Below are 18,381 nucleotides of genomic sequence, written 5' to 3' on the forward strand. Positions count from 1 at the left end.
TCCATTCTGTCATTATTTTCCTGTGGTAAGGCTGGATTGCTAGAACAAGCAGCAATTACATTGCTCTGTGGAGAGAAAATCTGACCACTGCTTAATTTCTTACCATTTCTTTCTCCATAGCTGTTAAAGAAATTAATCTAAAGCAAAATTCTCTGAGTCCATTCATGAAAAGAACTGAAAAGAAAAACAGTTATTCTGTGCACAGAGAAATAATATGACAATGGAAAAGTCATTTATTATATTAGATTATTACATGCTGCTCATTATTAAGAGTTCAAATTTCACCATGGACTAAATATTCCTTCATGCATGGTCACAGATGGTGAAATCCATATTGATCAAGCTCCCAAGTTTCCTACAGAAGCCATGAAGAGAGTCACTGGTAGTGCTTTAATGGACAGACTAGTCTAAAGAGAGAAGCAAAATAAGCTTTCTAGGTTAAGATAGTATCTTTTTTTAACTGAAAGATATCCAAGCTATCAGGTACATAAGCCTTCCTTGTGTTTGAAAATCCACATACTTTTTCCAATTCTAATAGTCAAAACTGAATTACATCTACTGATGAACCTTCTCTGTTCTTGAAGAAATGAGTATCTCAAAATACAATTCCCCATGTACAAATCTAGTTAATGATGAGCAATGTTGAAGACAGAAGATAGATGTGTCCTTTTCAGGACAGAGATGAACAATGTCAGGTCAAACAGACATATCTCCTTCCAGTTAGGATTAGCTTTGACCTTTTTCTACACAATGGTGCCAAAGCTCTTTCAAAAACACAGCAAGGTCCAGGTTTTCCTTGCAAACAGAAAGGTCACTGTTTCACCCTCTTCCTACCTCCCTTTCTTGCTCAATGTGTTGGAACATTTCCGCAGAAGCAGGAGAACCAAATTTAATTCACTGTCCTGCCTGAAGCAAATTAAAGTTACCTTTCTTTTTCCTCAGTCAGGTGTCCTAACCATAAAGCTACTGGGGACAGGGATGGAGTTGAGAAGCATCCAGCGGCTCAAAGCCACTGCTCCAAGTATCTGTGTTTTACAGTGCATTATAACTAGATAAAAAAGTCTTTGGAGCAGATGCTGGATGCCAGTTTTCCCTATGCCAGTGGATCCATCCTTCATTTCTTTCTATCTGGCCAAAAAGTCTTACATTATTTTCACAGATTCTGGCTAAATGGTATATATTTAATCACTTGAGCAACTATAAGACAGCCTAAAGGACAGGGATTCTTACATGGAGCAAGAAATATCTGAATCTGTTCAGACAGAGAGGAAGACTGAATCCATCTCTGAAGTTTGTGTGTAATGCTCTTACCTTCAGGCTGCTCCATAAAGAAGACACACACAATCAGTACTTCTTTCTACTTTATCTTGGGTAAAAGTGGCAGCCACTGTTTCATTGTGTGAAACCTTCTCCAGTTCATATTAGGTAAACTCTGTGTATTGATATCAGAGCAGACCCTTAAAGAATAAGGGAAGAATGTCCCATTTCTGGATCCCAAGAGGATTTTGGCTGTTGAGCTGCTCAGTGCCCACAGGGCTACTGGACATGCCCCCAACTTCAGGCTTCTGGGCAATTTTCCTGGGGAAAACAGAACCAGTCAATGGCCCATTGAAAGCAGTTTTGGATAGTGTCTCTTAGTCCCCTTGACTGCAACTAATAATTTTGAAAGCACCAGATCTCAGGCAAAGGCACTGAAACTCAACCACCTACACTGCTAAATTGTTTAGAACAACCCCCCAGCACTGGATGCAGGACAACTAGCATCTCCCAAATGATTTCTCTGTCCTAATGAACACTGTTTGGGAGATAGGATAAGCCAGATTTAATGTGGCCACCCTGTTTTGGAAGGTAAGTCCCGTTTAATAATAATGAAGTGGACAATGCCATGCCCACTGGCCTCAGTGCCAGAGAACAGTTCTCATGTTTTTAATTTACTAGGGTAGAAAAATAGCTTGTGTAGGCCTTTTTTATTTGTAAAAGGTCAGAATAACATTTGAGATGATAATCTTATTAGAATTTACTTCCTGAATATATAGTACTTTGAAAATAGTTCAAATTTAAGTGCTGAATAAATGTGAACACAACTAATTTGACTTTTCTCCACCTAAGCAAGGTTAATTCTGTATCATGTGAGAAGTAAAATAAGTGCATTCAAAAACATTAAATAATTACTTATTACAATGTACCACCAAACAATATTGCAATAAAAGAATGGAGAGCTGGACAAGAAGAAAGGTGTAGTAAAGCATCCCTCAAGGATCTTCTAAATAAGAAAGTGTTAAAGGAAGTTCACGGGGTTTTAAACCAAAGGAGATTAAAGTTTACATGACTCAGAGCTGAAAAGTAAAACAAACAGTGAAAGAATCACAAAGTTATAAAGCCACACTAATTCTTCTGGAACGTAAGAGAAAATACTGTGCTTGTTAATCTCAAAGAGGTGTGAGATTTTGTCATAGCCTTAGACAGAAGACTTGAGAAAACATCTGCCAGAGTTTCCACCAATTTAAGAGATCCTCTTTTCTCATTGTACAAATTACAGAAAAGACAATGCATCTCAGCAACATAGTATAAAATCAGAAAGAAAAAAAAAAATAATTCTATTGGATGTTTCCTCCTCTAAAAGGTCACTAAAACTAGGTCCCTTCTCATCTGCCTCCAAAGCATAAAGAAAAAAAAATGTTGTTCTTATGAGCCCAAATCCATTAACAGACTTAATATACCCTTTAGATATGTGTATTATCTTTCACATCTTCAAGATTTACACAACTGGAGAAGACTACGAAGATAACTATTTCCAATGTGTTATTTTTCTCCAGGTGAAACTTCTTCCACAAATCGTATTGTATCAACCTTTGCTCACAAATCTTTTACAAAGTGAGAATACTGATGTTCATGTATTAGTAAACTTCAAGCAAATACTCAAGAACATCTATGGAAAGTTAATTCTGTGTATGTAAAATAAGTGCTTTTGGTGGCAGGCTGATCCTCTTCCTAAAGCACCTGACTTCTGAAACCCAAAGATAACAACTGCCGCTCACTCAGCTGAATTGTAAGGCTTTAGCTGTGATGAAGTCTAAGTGCTTTAGTTGACTACACCACAGGGCTAAAAGCTGTTGGATATATTCATATTGTATTTCATACCACTTTATAGCTATGTGACAGTTAACATAGTGTGCTTTGCTGACTGCTGGGGGGTTTTCTTAGCACAAATGGGCCATCACATTCACCCATCTGATCAGGGAGAAAAAGCGTATCATGTGACTTTGTCTTCAGCAGAAATGAGGACAGCTCTAGTTTCAAATAGTCATCATGAACTGATAATTTTCAAGCTAAAACTAAGGATGATCCAGTGGATAATTTTGAATAAATGGATTTGAGAAAAAAAAAAGAAAAGAGAAACTATTCACAGGAAATCCAGAGCAACAGAAAAAATTTTGCTCTTAATTTAGAAACTATTTGTTAAATGATTCATTGCAACTGTATCAAAGATGTATATAATAATTCTTACTTTCATGATACACTTTTTTAAAAACATGGTGTTTGAATAAAATACAATCTTTTGTAAACAAATCTACTTTTGTTCATACAGTGTTAAAGATATATTATATATATATACACATATACATATATATATGTATATATATACATATATATACAGTATATAAAGATATATTAAGTATACCACTTAAAATAGCTACATCATAATGCTGTAAAATACTCTGTCCTTAAGAGCTGTAATTTTGAAAAAATTATGTACAAGGTATAAAAGTAAATACTTTAACAACAGACATTATGAATTACTATAACAAGACTATAACACTCTGTAGTGCAGACAAATTCCTGTAAAGGTAACACAAACTGGTTGCATTTTAAAAGTTAGCTGTGAATGGCTTTAAAAATATATTTTGCATTTAATGAGAATAATAATGCTTTCATATTTGCATTAAATTATCAGGATCTGACAGGAAATGCTGCAGCTGTAGCCAAAGACTGAAGAATATTTTTTCTGGAAAGCCAGACACTTACCCTTTGCAGTTACTACAGAGCTTTTTAATTGCATACAAAGTGAAATCTCTGCAGAAACTGAGCTTCAGGGATTCCAGATTGACCTAGCAAAAGCTGGTCACCCTGAGACCCACAAACAAAAACCAAGTTAACCCTACGTTCTTCCAGATATCTTTAAGAATACCTTCATAGGTCCTATAGGCACAGAGACCTACACAACACATCATTGTAAAGGCTGAGTCAGCTTTACTTTTGGAAAACCATTAATAAATATTAAATGCAGAATCCTGGTAAAGTTGATGAAGTTTTAATTTCATTTTCCATGCTTTAGAAAAATTGAAGGAAAGAAAGGGAAATTATGTATAAGCCGGGACAGAAAAAGCCTCTGGAAATAATAGCAAGTTTTGTACAGATTTTTAACTAAAGATGAATTTTAATGTGCAACTTTCAAGGTTAGGAAAAGGCACTTTGTCCATATGTCCAACTTAAATAGCTAGTTTTCCTCTTCTTCAGCGTGTCACTGCTACTTCCTAGACACTATAATTCAGCTGCCTCTGCTAGTCAGTTATTAGACCATTTCTTGGCACAAATTTGGCCTGTTCTAACTAGCACTCTCTGAACAATTCCCAGGCAGCTAGAATGCTTCAGACACTGTTCCCAAAACGGGGTATGCATGCAGTCAGACTGCACAGACACATGCCGTGCCATGTGGATTGGTATCAGTACCCAGGAATACTCCCAGGCACACTCATTTATTTACTAGTACGGGTGTAAGAGCTATTGCTTTTCTCACAGGACACTGGAGTGCCAATTAATTCTGAAGAAGAATTGTCGAGTGGCACATTTCTGGAAAGCAATCTAAAAATATACAAACACAGCAGTGACCAGGATAAAGAAAAGGAAGTCCTTCTTTCTTTACAGTTCCCATTTCCTATAATGGCAAGCAGCAGTAAATGTTTCTAACTGCTCCATGGCAATTGTATTGGTTCAGTAACTGAACTTGAACCAGTTCATATAAACGCAAGATGATTCACGGGTCCATCAAGAATCTTGCCACTACTTCAAGCAGGGTCAGGTTTCTGTCCAGACAGCTTAAGCAGCAAGAAATAAAAAAAAAAGCACAGACCAAAACTAATTGATATAAAGAGGCATATGTGACAATTCATTGGACCAGCTATTCTTCCAGATTTTATTTCAAACTAATTAAACGCAAAATGAACCAGCTGTATCTGGTAAATTTAAAAATGAAATTTATTCCATTATATTTAAATAAAGACAGAAACAGAACTGTAACATGATTTTGGGTTTTGAAAAAAATTTGGGTTTTATACAATAATTTAAAAAGTAAGAGCAATTACTGTAACTCGAAACACAGCATCTAGGATCTTAGGAAACATAACTGGCAAAGCAGAATTTACCAGTCTGTCTCAGGTGTAACCTGCAGCTGGGAATACGGTTATCATTCTCATATGTGGGAGGGGGTAGTGGTGGTGTAACTTTAATTGCTATTTTAACATGAATACATACTATACTACAAAGCCTATGCATCATGCAGTAAGCTGTAAGAGCTTGTTTTCAATTAAGATTTTTATAATTAGTGCTCATTTTCAAAATACATAATTATGTCTAAGTACTCAATTTTGTTCACTTATCGTAACTCAAGGAATAAGATTAGAAAGTGAAAATATGTCAGTTAATAACACAATTAAAAGAAAACTTGTCCATTTTTTTCAATAAAAATGGGGTTGGAAAGTAATACTGTAAAGAATTCCATGGAAAACATAAATGTAAAATTGTAACTAATAGCAACTGAGAAATTAAAATCAATTCTGATGACTACATTCATTTGAATTCTTTCAATTGACAGAATGTCACTATTAATCGGGTGAACTCTGTTGTAAATACTCTTGTGATTAAACTGTCTCTGAAGGATGCTTACTGACAGCAGCAGCATTTGATGAAGAAACAGTTGTGGTTTTCAGATCAATAAGGACACCTATATGTTAAATTTTTAAAATTCACAAGTCTTACTCAGCTGACAAAATCCAAACAAGGTAGTTTGATTGGCTGCCGAAGGAAGGGGTTACATTTGGCTCTGGCTACATGTTAGTTGCTGGCTACATGTGAGTAGCTAGCTCAAGGCTACATGTTCCTATTTTCTCTTTCATTTGTGGAAAATAGGAAGATTTAAAAGTATAAGTTTTTGAAAGAGAACGCGTGTATTATTCTGTTGAGGGACATAGACCTTTGACTGTATTGGTTAGACCGCAGAGTACTGGGATACTTTCTATGTCCTGCTATTTAATAAAAAAAGGGCAGAAAATATGTTTGTTCTTTGGAATCACTATTCTTTATGCCTAAAAATCTAAAATGAAAGAGGAAGCATGCAAAAGCATAAGGCAGTCCTTTGCAGTCAAAAAGCTACACATTTTCAAGTCTGCAGGGCTACCACTTCGGCTATGATAACACCACCATAATTCAAGAGAATCATCTGTGAGAAGTAATACTAACAGGCAAGATTGCAGGTCTCTGCCTTGTGGTTCCACTCTAGCTTTAAAAAAAAAAAAGCATGTATTCCATAGGGTTCACCATTATAAATGCTAACTTTAGAACAAACTGTAACCATAAAACTGGCAACATATGGCACTTAATATTCCTTAGTGATTTTTTCTTTACATTCAAAGGGAATAAAAGTAGTTTTCTAAATACTGACAGAAATCTTACCAAAAAGTGCAATGTATCTAAGAATCTGATTTACAGAAACAAATTCCAGATACTTGTTCACAGCAATACTGAACGTACGACTGAGAAAAAGAACAAATGACAGCAGATAGTGAGATACAGGTAAAATCTACAAACCCAGAAACTAAAGTGAGGCCATGAAAAAAACCCTACAGTGTATGTGCTGAACAAGCTGGACAACATAAAGCAATTATAAAAAATAAAACTGAAAGATATTAAGGATAACCCCCAGAAAATATTTATATTATGCTCCGTAAGTCCAAACATGAACAATCCTAGGCCCAGCTACAACAAAAACAGTTTGAAATGTCTAAGTACTTGTCTAAGCAGTTTAAAGCTGACTTAGTGACTATGAATCGGGTGAACTCTGATGTAAATACTCTTGTGATAAAGCTGTCTCTGAAGGATGCTTACTGACAGCAGCAGCATTTGATGAAGAAACAGTTGTGGTGACTTAGTGACTTAGTGACTTCCACAGGAGAGTAAAAGGGCTGTGGGGAAGGAGAAGGTGGAAGGGAAGGCCCACTCCTCCACAGGGATAAGGAAAGAAGAGGGTCGGCTTTCTCCAGGACTTGATGAAGTGATGGCACATAAAGCTGCAACAGAGAGGAAAGCAAGGAGGAAGCTACAGCTTTCCAGTATTTGAGCCCTTGTCAAATGCAATGCAGGTAGATTCGACCTTCCATTCTAGACATGTGGTCATGACAAAATCCAGCTCCCAAAATTATATGCTATCTGCATGAGAAGATCACAGCTAAGCATCTCTTTTTTTGAAATCTCTTGAATGATTAGAATTATTGCTTGATAAAGTATAATGAAATCACTTTTATATTTAAAATAAATAATAAAATTTTCTTTCCTTCTCTTTAAATGTCAAACTACAGCAGTCTATCCTTGCAAAACAAATTGGTGTAATTTTTTTAGAGTTAGAGTATTCATGCAATCTAACTAATTTATAGGTGATACAGCATAAACGGAAACACCTTTGGTCTGATTCTTTCAAATACAGAGAGCCTTCCTTAGAGTGAGCAAAGTAGAAGGCAGTCACAGGCATGAAGGTCCCTTAAAATGATCCTGATAATTTATTACACATAGCAAGTTAAGTATAATTAAAAAAAAACACCACCCAAAAAAAAACCCCCAAAAAAACCAAAAAATACTCCCAAAACCAACAAAACACCCAACAGAAAAAGTTTAGTCAATACAAATGCACTTTAGTTCATTTTCATCACAGAAAAAAAATACTAAGTTCAGGATCAACTGAAAAGTTCACATTAAGTTAACATATAACTGGACAACAACAAACAGAAATAAAATGGGTATTCTTGTAGCACTGAACTCTATTAAAGAAACATAAAATGTAACAGAAATATATGTTACTATAGCTACCTATGAAACACAGTCTGGAATCTTAATACATTGTGATTCAAGATAGGAAATTGAAAATGTACTGAAAAGCCCTTTCATTCTTTTACCTATTTTGCTCTCTGTATTTTAATCAGCAGGCGCTTAGCCTCTTAAAAGATTGAATCATGATGAAAAGAAAGTATATTCATTATAACTGCCAGTAACTATTGTCTCAACAAGAAGCTCTGAAACCTGTGACGCACATCAACTCCCTCAGAGAAGATGGTCTTTTAAAATGTAAATAATTTTCTCATAAAAAATAGATGTAATTTGTTACAATCAGAATGCTAAGATCCACAGCTGTAAACAAGTGGACAGATAAGAAGTGTATGGCACTCCCTTTTTCTCTTCAGATCTATAAACCAACAGTGTAGCTTTCTACTACTGAAAAATAAAAATCTGAAGTCCAGTATGAGATACATGTTTTCAGTTGTTAAAAAAAAAATGGAACTGCCTTGATGGTATAAATAATTATATGCAAACAATTATTTTTCTAGACTTTCTAAATCAGAATACAGTTGCAAGAAATTTAATCAAAAGTTATGTGGGGAAAGACATTTGCCTCATAATGACTGAGGGAACTAGCTGTGGACCAGCCTGTGATGAAGTAATAGAGAACATGAAACTATTGTTATGTAGGTGAAAAAATCCCTTGAAAAGCCATATCTGGAAAGTATTTTCCTAGGGTTCAAAGTCAAACTCAAGACCTGTCTTAGGTACATAACTCTTCAGATTTTCAATGATAACCCCGCTGGAGTTAGGAATATTCTTATTAAACTTGTAGCTGAAACCTAGCTGAAAAGAGATATAAGCAAGTGAAATAGCAGGCTTAGAGTGAAAAAATACTTGGGCAAATTGCAGAAAAAACAGGATACAAATTAGTGAGGACAAAATCTTCATTAATTAGATACCACACTTAGGCAGGTATGATTAACGGCACCAACTGGTTGAGAAATAACCAGCTGGATAGTAATTTTTCAGGAGAGGATCTGGAGGTGTGTGAATCATCATCTCAGCATCAATCAGGAAAAAACCAGACATCATACTGGGATCTACAAAGAGGAGCACAGCCTTAGAGACACCTGACATAAACTTCCACTGTGTTCAGCACTAATAAGGTCTCAATGGGAGAACGATGCCCAATTTTTGCTACATGGGTTAGTTGGAGAGAATCCTGAGAAGAATAACAAGGATCATAGCCTGGGAAACCTACCCTATTCCAAAGGTCTGAAATAACTAAGGTTGCCGAGGTGAAGGAACACTGAGCAAAGGTATAACAATATTCAGTATAAGAGGCTATTGTGAGGATGTAGGGAATAACCTGTTGATCACAAGGAAAAATCTTTCTAGCAGTAAGGAATGTATTGCCGCTGGACATTAGAACATAACACAAGAAAGCTGGAAGGGCTACGTCAGCACCATCTACCCCAGTATCCTACCTCTGACTGGCCAACAGCAGATGAGCAGGAAAGAGTGTAGGAACAGGTCATAAACAGATGATGTTTCACCCTTAATATTCTCCCAGTCTGCAAGCATTTCAAGCCGTAAGCATGCTTAGTCTCCACCACTGAGGAGTTTTAAGACGGGATTAAAAGACACATCCCTAAAGAATAATCTAGGTATGATATTCTGCCTGGGGCAGAGGCCCCTTCAATACCTATTTTCTGTGATTCTACAAAAGGGAAAAAGAAGAGCACCAGCAACATGACAGGGAAACAGAGAGGGGTGTTTAAGTGGCTAAAGAATACCTGAAGTGGAAGAACATTACATCCAGAACATTACATTTCAGGATAGAGCCCTCTCTATAAGTGCCTCAGGAAAAAAAGAGGGAAATGCCAGCGGTGCTTACAGGTTCCTCTAGCATTGTGAGACCAAACCAAAGCGTGCCTGTCAGACCCCAGCTCTCAAAACCAGCAACTATAATGCGGCTTTAAATTATGCTTAAACAGAGCTGTGTTGCAACTGTAGTATCTGTTTTGGAGCATGTCACAGAATTTTGCTTGTGTGCCTTCTCTGCAGAGGTTCAGCCAAAAATTAGTCGGTGCTGCTAATCTGAAGACATCTTATAAACAGAGCCTTGTCAATGCTAGCATGTTACCGATCACACATGCTCGTCATCTAGAACATGTAGCTCTCCTTGTTTTGCAGTCACCTGATTCTTCATATATATACACAGACACAGACACAAACACATGCTGAAGATGGTATTTGTCCTAATCACAAACGCTTCTGGTCAAACATCAAGTATACCAAAAAAAATTAACATTTTTTTTTCTGACAAATCTTTAAAATAACCATCTAGAGGGGTTCTTTTAATATAAAATTGGAAAAAAGTCTCACATCAATTGTAAAATTCAAACCCAACTCTAACAAAAATCTCCAAAAACGTTTCTGGTCCAGGAACTGATCCAATAAAATTTACCCCTTTCAACCATAATTCTCACTGAGTTTTGAGGGAGCCATCATCTGAAAGAGAAACTGAAGCAGCTAATCATCAAATAGCCTGTACCAAACACACTACAAAAATTCCCTGAAACCCATCTGTATTGGAACCACTTATTTTCATTCATTTCTATGGCAAAATTTTTGTGTATGTGGCATTCATGTACACATACATACCTGCATATATACACATGCATATACACATACATAAACATACAGAATGGGCCCAGACAAGATCAAAGAAATTGCAGCTCACAATGAGAAAACACATGCCTATATGCTTTCCATACAACACTATCTTAATATTCATTGAAATTTGAACTAATGCTGTTCCGGTCATCACAGTTACATGTAGATAATAAATTCTGAATGAAATCTGTGAACATTATGCCTGAATGAGAATGCAGATTACGCTCACATATCTGACTATTTGAAACGTCACCTACATTTAGGTAACACAAAACCAACATATGCATAGTCCGTTGTTCTGAAAAACAATTTTTAAAGGAAAATGATCACAAAATGATCACGTGTTATGTGGATCATACACTGGCCACTGTCTTCTGGTTTCATGTTCCTTAGACAATTAAGATTTGTCATTCTGTTCAAGATGAAAATTTAAGATCTTTGCTTTTTCAACAACTTTGAATATTTCTCTGAAATGAAAATTTGATTTAGAATGTCACTATTAAAAAAAAAAAAAAACCACCAAACAATTAAATACTTAACAGTTTTAATATGACAATAAAAAAGGACAAAATGTTTTTAAGACTTCCAGGAAGAAAATACTTCAAATAGACAAAACATCTGTTTTCCTGTTAGTATACATATAGAACAGAGCAATAAGAAAAAGAATATTGGAATCACTGCTTACAACCATTGGAAAAGAAATGAGATGGTCAATGCATGCGTAAAATATTTGTCACTGATTCATACTTAAAGAAAAAAATCCACTGAATCAATGACCAGAGATTGCTGTGAGCTCTGCCTGAGTCCTCCAGGATCCAGTGACCAGCCAGGGTTCACCCTTTCCTGTGAGCAAATGATTGGCAAGGACAAAATCTTTCCTCTGTAATCATCTATATTCTTAATAAGAAATTACTATCAGTCATTTTAGCCAAGAGTAACAGTTTGTTTAAACTGTGAGAAGTATTTCTCTCCCTTATAAGAAAAGTTTATTAGCCTCTGCTTTAATTTCTGGGATGAGACATTTGCACCTTATCACAGGCTATCAAAAATAAAAGTCACGGACATTTCCTAATACTCTTTACAAATACAGAAAAAAATTATCTATCTAGATACAGATGTAAAATATATAACTAGAAATTATTATTGACATTTTTCCTATTCTCTATTCTCTAACACTTGTACATAAATATTAAATCAATTTTTCCAAGAGGGATTACATATCTAGAGAAATGTTCCAAAATTACATTTGTGTTAAATTTCTACATACAATAGTTCATGTCTTATGAAAAAGCATAAAACATACAGATGAATAATAATGTATTTTGATTCAACTCCATACATTATAAACTAAGAAGTATTTCATATATATGAAGATTTTACCAAGACAATATATCACAGGTGGAGCTTTAATTTTGATTTTTAAATAGGAAATAAATTAATGCAGTAATAACTGTAAGGCTAGCAATTGCAGTAAACTTCAAACCATAAAAACATTTAAAATATTTCTTCTTCAACTGTAAAGCTTTTCTAGAAGCAAGAAGATTTTTATCAGGGGTGTGCATGCAGGACTTTCAAATTGAGAAGGATCTAGGTCACATTTAGGGAAGAAGTTAATGGTTACCCATAGGATAGTACAATGGGGACTCCCACGTTACATTCAAGGGTGGTGTGAGGGCGTGCCAGCTGGGACTGCGTAGGCAGGGGAGGATAGGAGGAAGACGACGAAGGAGAAAATCTGACTCACTGATAATTTTTTCATTCAAAGAATGAGTCTGTGCATTTGAGGAGCAAGAAGTCTAATTCCTAAGGCAGCACCCCATGCATACGCAGAGTTTTGCTATGCCAATGGTTTGTTCCAAAGAAATGTAATGAGGAGAATGAATCATTCAAATATCTGCAGATCTCTGCACAGCAAGCGCCATTCCAACCTTCATGTTTGTGACACTGTGATATAGTATTTGCCTTAACCAAGGATTTCTGGCATAATTCTTACTTAGGGAAGGGTGCCAATCACAGTGTGTGATTAGCATATATCTATTCTTTACTGAAGTCCACTGCATATTCTTTACACTGAAGGTTATGCCATATAGGCCATGTTTGAATGTCCATAATTAGCAAGGAAAATTCTACAAAAGAAACAAAATTGTAAAATATTTCTTACAGCAAAAGAAGATAGAAAATGAAAAAGAATACTAGTTACTTTCAGCATATTAAACCTCAGACAAGGGTGTTACCCTCTTTTGCTTGTTACTGTAGAGCTCAGGGCAAGATAATGAAGCTGGTGACAGCTCCCTGCCAAAGCTTGAATTCCTCTATCAGTCACCTGTTACAGCCACAAATATCAAGATACCTGTAGACATCAAAACAACTGATTACTTCCAAAGTATGTCTGTTATAAGCACAACATCATGAAATTAAGAAACAGTCATGTTTTCAGGTTGATCTGTATCAATTTACTGTATGTTTTAAATAAGTATACTAGTAAGACCATGACAGAAGTAGTTTAAGTTGATTACTCTAAAATGTATACACTCTATATTAATACATATTAATTCTCACCTCTTCTGCTTCTATTATGGCTTCATTTTAAAAGAAATTTGTATAAAAACTCTTAATGAGAAGGATTTTCACTAGATCAACAAGATAATCTCTGTAGAAAAGAAAGTTTCTCATACTAAGACAATGCCTCCACCTTGTCCTCAGGCTTTTATATACACATCCTCACTTTTTACAAGGCAAATGATTCCCAGAATATAAATGAATTATATGCAACCAAGAGTTACAGATAATGATCTATAAACAAGTTGCTTTATTTGAATTCTAAATGTAAGAAACACTAGATTTGCTTGCAATTCTCATGCCTAAGCAGCTCATGAATGTCAATCTTGTGTCATAAGACAAAAACCCAGTGGTGCATGTTCATTCATGAATTATCTCACCAAAGATGGATAATAAACTTGGGAAGCTTACAACTATGTCACAACAGTATGGGATTTTAGAGCACTAATTGACCCATTAAGAGCTAAAATGGCAGAATAGTTACTAAGGTATGTCTTGCATCAGAATATATACATATATCATATGCTAGAACAAAATTTATGCCAAAACACCGTATCAAATAACACCATGAAATCCTATTATTCTAAAGAATAGGCTATCTAAAGAATATTCTATCCTCTCACTGAGGATAACTTTCCACTTTCTACCCCAATCCTGTTTTTTTAAAAAATCCTGTATGTAATGACTTCCACTGATATTCAATGAGACCTGGTACCTTAGTGTCTTTTCTATATATGAAATTCTGTCTGCAGAAAACACTCTGCAACAAAGTGTAGTTTTTAGCACATGAATGGGGGACACCACCACAATATTTTTAGGGTTCTCTGTGTTGTAAAATATGTAAGAGACATTCTTATGCACTATATTATGCCATTTGTATAATACCATGCCCACAGGCCTATAGAGGAACAAGAAGTGCAGGCACTACTGTGAATCCTATGGATTACACAGAATGCTGCAAGTTCATAGCAAATATCAACACATAACGTTACAAATATCAGCATGTGCATATAATGCAAATAATGCAGCTATAAACCAAATTGCACCTATTTTTTTAAAAATTAATTGAGGCAAGAGCAAGAAATCAAAATTTTCTTACCACATTGAGCCCAGTTATACTGAGTGCAGTTAGTTTTCTCAGATATTCCAAAATGTGTGATGAACATGCACGGATAATGCTCAGGACTCTGCCAATGTTCAGCATCTGCAGATCTGGACCGCCACTAGCCATGGAGCTTATGCATTTGGCAGTTAGAGAATGACAGCCAAATACTTCTAGTTTTCTGAGTCTGGGGAGAAAAGGATGAAATTACAGAAACATTAAATCCAAGATCATTAATGTAAAAAGCAAAAAAGTCCCAAGGTTGTTTTAAATTGTTTCAATTTTCTTTTTCTTAAAAAGACTGGACTTGACACATCAAAAACATTGCAAACGCTGATAGAGGAGAACGATAACTTCTTATCATCTGGTTCTGGTATAATGTGGGAAGAAATAAGCACAACAGAAACTTCTAAAACAACCCCAGGGAAAGAAGCGGGTAGTCAAATATTAGTCCCTGTATCTGAATCTCCTTCTCTGCGGATCCGAGTGATGGAAACCTCTTTGGGATATCTAATCGTATAAAATTTTCATCCTGATAGACCATAATCCTAGACATAAAAACTGAAGATTTTGGTGGATGAAAATGTAAATGTAGATCTCTTGGATGGCACCTAATTTCTTACTCATCAACACTCCCCTCCTCTCTCCTGAACAGACCCTTTAGCCACAGTGTCCAGTACAACATAACTCAGAAACTGGAAGGACTCAGCCCCTCTCCAAGGACTTACATTACAGCAACACACAATCCATTAGAAAAGAGGAATGAAGTAGAAGAAATGAAAAAGGTATTAAACAAGAAAGTTACATGGTTAGCCTTGAAAGCAGTAACAGATGCTGACATACATGGTCATTTAAGGACTACTTCATAGTCCATTAACATGCTAATATAATGTAAACATAAATCTATTTAATAAAATCTATACAGTTTCCAAAATTAAGCTTACAGAAGCTTTAAAATTTTAGGCTTGAGCAGACGTGCAATTTTAATTCACCATCTTTCCTCAATGCCTTATGAGGTGCCTTTAGTGGTATGATAATATAGATATTAATCAGGGTCCAACACAGCTCAGAGTCAGAGAATGAGGAAACCTTCCTTCTCTCTTTCTGCACTATACTGTTGTAAAATAGCATTGCACTGAGTACTTTTTTTTTCCACCTTAGACACTTTGGAGGATCACATCAATAAAATATGTGAATCCTTTGAAACGCAACTTAAACTCTCTTTATAATTCCTCTGAGAGATAAGTAAATGATATCATCTTATGTTAGTTTACTTTTACTTAAGAGAAGGTGACTTGCCAAAAGTCAGAGTATCTATAACAGAGCAGAAGACAAAACACATTGCTTCAGTCTCAACTCTTTACTTGCTTCTCTGGTGTTTTACTATTAAAGCTATTGCTGAGCAACAGCAGCCACCGAAGACCTCACTTGCAGCTGAACTTGCAACTCAAGCCTTGTAGGGATCAAACTGCCTTGAAAATACGGAGTAAGGTTAGTGACTAACTAGAATTATTCACTAGACACCTTCTGTACTCTGCAACAAACCAGACTGCAGCTTAAAACTGTTCTTCAGTCATCCCAAAGGAGCCCCACAGGATGAGGTGGGACGTTTTATAGCTGCTTCCACATGGCAAATATACACTTAGATAAGAAAGTCCCTGTTTCAATTTCTCATCATAAGTTTGAATCTGCAGTGTGCTGGAAACTTTATGATGTGCTCATTTCCTGAATCTAGTAGGATATGAAAGAGAAGAGCATTCCTCCTGAGTAGAACTATATCTTACTTATATTTCTTATAGTATTTTAAAGTTTATTCTTTGTTCTTATTTTTTCCTTTGACATCTTTCCTTCCCTCTGATACTTTGAAATCTATTTTTAGAAGCCCGTTTGTCCCATATGATCATGATTACCCTTTTTTGCCTCTTCCATATCTTTTCATTCCATCTTAGGAAGAAAAGAGACAAAGTCAGTTATTTTGTATTCTCTGCCTCTGATGCCATTTCTACTATTTCTAAGCATGAGAGGATTTCCCTTCTTCATGTCCTGCATAACCTGTTCCATCTGTTTTCCCATTTTGCAGATCATTATGGTCACTCCTATCTTACAAAATGTGGGAGACAGACATAAGAGGGGATTAATATTTAATACAAGACCTACATGTAAGCAGAGGAACAGGTGTTCTTTTGAAAACGGTAAAAGAGAAGTCGGAGAAGAACTGTCAGGAATGGCAGTGAAACTTTAATTACAGGATATGGATCCTGGCTGGCTTGTTTATAACTACACGTTTTTTTGCACTTGGCAAGCACCTGCTCTCACTCTGTCATGCAGCCATACGTGGACATACAGGAAATGGAAGCAGAATTCAACAGTCAAGGACTCGGCATACGTCTGCAGCCGCTGCTGTGATCACAGCTTGTGTGCCATACCTCAGCTAGCACTGAATGAACTCTATTGCGTTGCTGCAGCACCATGGAGCATAACTGTGGTCACTATAAGTACCCAAAGCAGCTAAATATATATTTGTGCAGTTACTCTGAGCTGCATTTCTCTGTATGGTGATCCCAGTGTTTAGCCAAGCTAGTTTAAAGCCAGTACAGATATGCCTAAGGGACATACTACCAATCGTGGTGAAGAGGTTCCTGGGATAAGTGTGACTGAGTTATCCAGACCAGGAGAAGCACGAGAGCTTCCCCTGCACTGACCTGCCACCGGGCAGGCAGAGCTCTGCTCTGCAACGCTGCCTGCAGGACCCCTGCTCTCACATTTCGAGCTAGCTGTAGGACTTCTACATGCACCTGCCAACGCCAGTGCAGACATCTCCCAAATCAATTAAATGGTTGTTTTTTTTTAAACTGTGAAATCCATTTTGCCCTGTGAGATGTACGGTGGCTACACAGATTGTGTTCACCAGCTGTGAAAATCAGGCCAATCTTAAAGTGGTTCTGTAAATACCTAATTTTAGACGTCTAACCTTGAAAGATGAAACAAAGACGAAAGATTGTGTCAAAAGTACTACAGAAGATACTGTTGCCATTATGTGAGTTAGAAAGGTCGTATTATTAAAATAGTATTATTTCACCAATAACTGTGTTTCCTACTTTTGAAGGCATGCTGAAGAGTTTGCTTTTGCTCCTGGATTGCGTTTCTCTCTGATTTTTATAACAAATAAGAACATCCTTCCTCCCTGCCTGCCACAGAAGAAATGTAAAACCATACACGCAAACAAACCAGGTCAACTCCTGAGAGGTCGTCTGGAGAGTTAGATGCCCCTGTAACATCAGTTAGTATCCTACTGAGTTGTCTTTACACTACCCAGGGATCTAGCCCATCACGTACAATTCCAATTCACTGTGAGGAGCAGAGTCCTGCCCTAAGCTTTGATACACATTAATTTATGATAGTACATGGTATTGCATGATATGAAATAGGAAGGACAGATGAAGAGTCAGCAGTTCATCATATAAAGACATTTTTATGTCATTCTAAATAAAAAATTCAGACTAACAGAAAACTTTTAAGCACCCTCAGAGCTTTGAAACATACATTATTTATTTGCTGAAGAAAATCAGATAGATTGGCAAGGTTTTGTTTCCATCATCTTAATTCGTAACACACATTCTTTGCACAGAATGTTAAAGAACTGTTTTGCAGACAGTGCAGCTGACTACTATTACTTTCCTTTCTTCTTGCTAGTGTAATTTGTTTGAACGAATGCACCATACAATAAAATTCTTGAATTCTGGGGGGGGGGGGGGAAGTATTCTTCTCTGGAAAAAGCAGCAGAAGTGGTAATAGTTTTCACTGAATGATATTGCTACAATATCTGAAGTATGTCATCCTTAGCAATAAATGATGCATAAGCTGAATTCTTAAGTATTAACAATTAACAATGTTAATTCAAACAGATGAAAACTCATTCAGAGTGCTCAACTGAA

Source organism: Aptenodytes patagonicus, chromosome Z (genome assembly GCF_965638725.1).
Source record: "Aptenodytes patagonicus chromosome Z, bAptPat1.pri.cur, whole genome shotgun sequence".
Lineage (NCBI taxonomy): Eukaryota > Metazoa > Chordata > Aves > Sphenisciformes > Spheniscidae > Aptenodytes > Aptenodytes patagonicus.